Below are 6,099 nucleotides of genomic sequence, written 5' to 3'. Positions count from 1 at the left end.
AAGTGACACGTGGCGTGTCGGGATTGGTTGAAAATAATATCGGAAATCTATTCACAAAATAGTACGTTCAGATAATGACACGTGGCGTGACGAGATTAAAACTATTTTATTTTTTTATTCTTTATTTTAAATGGGTTAAAAATCTTATCCAAAATAAACTTAAAAAAAAAACACACCAAATAAATGCGCTGGGTGCCAGCGCATTTTTTTAGGGGTGGAGATGCCTTGGCCTATTACTGTTCACTCCAGTCTATTACTGTTCATTTGAGTGGATAAATGCGCTGGGTGCTGGCGCAAAGTCCACAGGGGTGGAATTGCTCTAAGGCTTTTAGAGGTCCTTTCCCTTTTTAATTCCTAATTTTAGCTCACCACATCACATGTACACCATGAAACCACAATGAAAATATAATTGTGTAAGATAAGCTCAAGAAAATCATTTATATGGCATGAGTACATTATTACGTGGCATCTTGTGCTAATAAAATAAACATATATATATAATTTACGTATATGTTTATTTTATTGGTAGAGAATGACACTGAAAAAATATATCCGTATCATGCAAGTCATTTTCTAATACTAGAGTTTTGCCATTGTCTTTCCAAGTTTAACGTCCAAAAAAACTTCACTTTTAATGAAAAGTCATTTTAAAGGTATAGTGAATAATATCAGGGAAAGGTATAAATGTGGTTTTTCGTTAAAAGTGAACAGTACCATGAGTGTTTTGTTAAACCTCCCTTAAAATTTTCATTAAAGTCAATTTAAGGTAAAAAGAGTATTTCTGTCACAATGTTTTGATCCCAAATTGTGATAAAATGCAAGTGGTCATTTACCACAGTGGTGAAAAGATGTTGAGCTCTTGCATGATAGCGTGGATTCAAACTCTATTTGTATTTAATATAACATCTAATCTAACAAAATCTATCGTTTGACAAAAAAAAAATTATGTTCAAACATTAGTTTATTCAATTTTTCAAACACTGAAAATTATTTCAGTTCAAAATAATTGAACGTTAAATCACTTAATTATAATAGTGAATGACGTTTCTTTTTACAATAATGATATAGATAATTGGGTAAAATCTTACCATGTCAATCATAATTAACTATGAAAGTCGAACCTAAGTTCTAGTGGCGTGAATGCTAAGAGGACTCTTTGAAAAGTGGTACTCTTTAAGAATTTTCTCTCACCTCACATTTTAATGTTAATTCTTGTGTCAACATTATAAAACATTAGTAAAAAATATTATATGACAAAGAGTCCAATTTTTTAGAGAATCTCATTAGCATTGCTCATTTTCTTATACAAGCGATGAGAAATGCTAAAGAGACTATCTCAAAAGTGAGACTCTCCACGAATTCACTGTCACTTATATTGTTGGCATAAGAATTAACATTCAACTGTGAGGTGATTAATAGTACATGAAAAATCTCATTTTTGAGATAATCTCCTTAGCATTTATCTACAAGCGATAGCGGAAAAAGAGAACAAAACCTAAGACCTTGGGTATGTCAAATTTTATACTCCCAAAGAGAAATGCTAAGAAAACTTTATGAAATGTAGACTTTTCATGAATTCTTTGCCGTTTCACAGTTTAACGTCAATCTCAACACAACATATAAAATATTATGCAAAAAAAAGTCCCAATTTTAAAAGAATCTTTTTAATCTTTCTCTAATTCCAAAATAATACTCGTGATAACAACCCGTGATCCATAATGTGGCATCTAATTAGACAAAAAGTTGTTGAGTTTACAAATAACAAATTTATAATGTAGTGATGAAGAAACAAAGTCCAAAAACAGTCAGCACATCAACAAAGGCTTTTCTCCTATTTGTGGTCCCCACCGCATATTCCCTCTTCTTGTAATGTTCCCACGATTTGTCTAATTACATTGCCAACCGAATTATTATTTTTCTTTTCTTTCAATTAATTAGGAATGCCTGAGCTTATAGTTTATTAGTTGGACATGGATTGTCTGCCCTCCTGTTTTATGTGGTTATGATTAAATTACATCAATAATTTATATTATTTTTTTATAGAGATAATAAGACAAAAAAGAATAGTAATATAAAATGTTGACATAGCTTAACCGTGACCACACAAACAGGAGGGCATGGGAGGGCACAGGAACAAGGAGGGCAGACAATTCTTGTCCTTATTAGTTTGATCAATGGTTTCTACCAACCTTAAACTCTTAAGTTGTTTGGCATAATATTATTTTAAAATGAAATTACGGCTATATCCGCAACTTTTTAATACAAATGATAATAACGTCGAACATAAGGCCATCTCCAACCGATGGCTGGCCAGAGGGCTCGTTTTAGCCCTCTGGCCCTCCAAGATTCTCCAAGATATTAATATTTTAATGAACAGTACATGGCCATATTTGCCTCCGTCTCCAACCGAGGGCCAGAGGGCTCGTTTTAGGCCTGTCACAAAAAACTGCCTCCAACCGAGGGCCAAAGGGTCATAGGGCCAAACATAATTTATTATTTAAATTATTGAAAAAATAGTGAAGGAAATTATTGAAAAATTGAAAGAAATATTGCAGATGAAGGAAATATTGAAAAATGTATTGAAGGAAATATTGCAGATGAAGTGAAGAATTGAAAGAGCTTCACCATATTTATAGAAGTAAAAAAAGGTTTAAATTCAAAAAAAAAAAAATTGAATACAACGGCTAACTGCAGTTAGCTTTAATTCAAATTAGTATTTGTGTCGGTTATAACCGACACTAATACTAATTAATAAATATCCCAGTAGCCGTTAGCTTTAATTCATTATATTCTATACTATTCCTGTCGGTTTTAACTGACAGGAAATCCAACACTTCAAAAAAAAAAAGGCCAGCCCGGGGCTGGCTGGAAGTGGCCAGCCCTCCAGCCCTTCCCGATTTTGTGGGGCCCTCCCAGATTCCAGAGCCCTCTGACCCTCTGGACCATTCGGTTGGAGATGGCCTAAAGGCTACAAGTATTGGTTTAGATTTGTAGTTATAGCGTAGAGTTCTAAGACTTAGATCAAGGGTTTGGGGTTTGGAGTTTGGAGTACAAATATTCGAGTTATTCGATCACTTTCTAAGTCCCATTACAGGTTAAAATTTTCGATCCTTAATTAGTTTAAAACTCATAATTTAAAGTTTGAGTATGATTCTCTCCCCTCCTTTCACACTTTTTCACTTTGTCTTTCTCTCTGTATAAAAAAAATTAATATAAGATGTTGACGTGGCTTAATCATGATCATTCAAATATGAAGGGATAGAAGAGAAGTGAAAAAAGAGAGGAGATAATCCTACTTCTTCAAAGTCTGATAGTTTTATGTTCCAAAATGATGAGCTCACGCTCTTTATTTTTAAATACTAAAAATAGATTCTCTCAAATTGAGACTCTTATAAGTTTTCTGTTACCTCATAACTTAATGCTAATTTTCGTGCCAACATGATGAAACATTATAATAAAAATATGAAGTGATAGAAATTTATGGAAAGTTTTACTTTTAAGACTGTCTTGATTGCATTTATACTTCATGAACAAACACTAAGAGAATATTGCTTCCAAAAAAAAAAAACACTAAGAGAACATTTTTTTGGGAATTGACCTAGGTGCCATATTGCATTCCAAAATTTACAAATAATTGTTTCCTATGTTTTGTTTGCTTTCCAAAACATAATTGGAGATGGTTTGCCAACAAAAAAAAAAAACATAATTGGAGATGATGGAGTTAACGTGGGTTTCGGAGACACAGGAGGTTGTGCTGGAAAAGCATGAGCCTACACGTGGCACGGTCGTCATGTGCAGTTTGTCATCGTTAAAATTTTTTTAATTGTGACGGGAATATAGATGGTACACCATGTGTTTTTATGCAAGTGGTGAAATTTTTTAATTTTTAAGTTATTAACTTTTTAACACACATACCTCACCATTTATATAGGGACACATGATGTACTATCTATTGGATATATATCAACAATTTGTGATAAATTGTGTATGATAATTAATTATATATATATATTATAATTAATTATATATTAATTAGTGCATCCCAAAGCCCAACCCCAAATGTGAGCCCAATTTTATTCTCCAAGGTCTATTACTCCAATCACTTTTTATAAAGGATAAAGCCTTATAAAGTAATGAAATTTTTTGAGAATGGCCAATGTGGGACAAAAAAATTTATACTCAAACTACTCAAATTTCCAACACTATTTTGTGTGACGATCACACTGAAAAATCTCTCGTCGTCGTCGGACATTGGGTCCACTTGGCAGTTGCCACATAATGGATGTTGAGGTTTCCTATTGGCATATTTGACGATTTGTTGTTGAACTTGTATGAAACTGTTAATTTTTTCTTTAAATTTAAAATTTAATTGATTATTCTTTTGAACTTTTATAATTTGTCAACTTCTGCTATGAATTATAATTTTAGCCAATTAATCTCTATACTTTTATAAATAGCCAATTTCCCAATACTGTTAGATTTAAAAAAAATTCATCAGATTTTTCATCCATTTTGATCACATAAACAATTGAATGAAATTTTTTAAAATCTAACGTTGGGGGAAACTATTTACAAAAGTTAAGGGGATAATCAGTTAAAATTCAAGTTCAAGAAGGAAATTGGCTAATTAAAAAGTTCAAGAGGGTAATTGGCTAAATAAGGAGATAACTAATAGATGTATACAAGTTTAGGAGACAAATCAGCATATTCATTTTCTTGTTTATGGTCGAGAGAACACTTATATGACGCTTTTGACCTTTTTCCCAAGAGGATTCTCGCCTAATGACGGATCCACATAGGGACCTTGGAGGTCACAGGACCCGTCAGTGATCTTAAATTGCTACTAGAAATTTTCCGGGGACCCCTCGTACTCGAGCATGAGGTCTGTTCAGGTTGTAGGTTGTAGGTTGCAGGTTGCAGTGACTGTCTTCTTCTTGGAGAAGATGACCGCGCACGGAGAAGAAAGAAAATAAGGACCCTTCCAGCCTCTCTCCTCCTTGCTTCTGCCATGGTCTCATCCATCGGTGCCACTCACTTCTCCTCCAACCTTTCTCTGTCGTCTGGCGGGGTAGTACATAAGCCCAAATTTCCCCAAATTATTTCAACCACCTTAGTAATTTTTCTTATGGGTGAAATTTCCTACATAAGGTCAGTAAGATGGATATGATTTGTCATGTCATGGGTTGGTGAAATTTGGGGGTGGAGCTGCCATGGCTTCGGGAGAATGGGGAGGGAGGCGGTTGGTGGAGGTATGGCCGCTGTGTTTTTAGTGAGAGAGAAAGTGGATGTTTGGAAACTAGTAAAAGAGAAAAATGGTGTGTTTGGTTAGAAAGATAGAGGGAGTTTGGGGAGAGTTTTATTTGACTGGTGTTTTAAATTTAGTGGTCCATATTAGATAATCAATAACTTAGGTACTCCCTAGTAACTTATGAAACCTCGTAATGGACGCTTGAATTATGATTTTATAATTTGTAATATTGTTTTGCATATGATTTTTTAATGAAATGTATTATATTTAAATTTTCAATGTTTTTGTCTATAAATTTTTTGACCTTTATTATTAGGACCCCCCAGTTTAAAATCCTGGATCCGTCACTGTTCTCGCCGGATCTTTTTTGTGAGGATCCTCTCACATCCGTTTATTATACATTGTCCGGTCAGAAATCATTATAAATTTTTATTTAAAATTGAATATAAACAATACCTAACAAAAACTAATCACACAATGTACGATGAACGAATGTGATCGAAAGATCCCAAAATCCTCACATGCCGGATCCTATCTGCTTTTTCCCTTCTTAATGACATTGTCAGTTGAGCTTCATTTATTCCCCCTACTACGTCCATCTGCCAGCCTGTCACCTTGTTTTCATTGATAAAACTTTTATGAATATTTACTTACATTTTTGTTCGTTTTTGACTAATAAGTAAATAAGGAAATATTTAATGGCAAACTAAGTAAATAAGGAAATGCTTAAGGTCATCCCTTTCAACAAAAAATATAGCCGAATTGAATTGTAATCACCCCTAATTATATGAACTTTGTAATCCAATGTGAAATTATCATTAAACTTCCATGAGTAAATAGATATTAAATCT

The sequence above is a fragment of the Malus sylvestris genome, chromosome 15 (genome assembly GCF_916048215.2).
Source record: "Malus sylvestris chromosome 15, drMalSylv7.2, whole genome shotgun sequence".
Classification (NCBI taxonomy): Eukaryota; Viridiplantae; Streptophyta; class Magnoliopsida; order Rosales; family Rosaceae; genus Malus; species Malus sylvestris.
Note: the sequence above shows the minus strand (reverse complement) of the source record.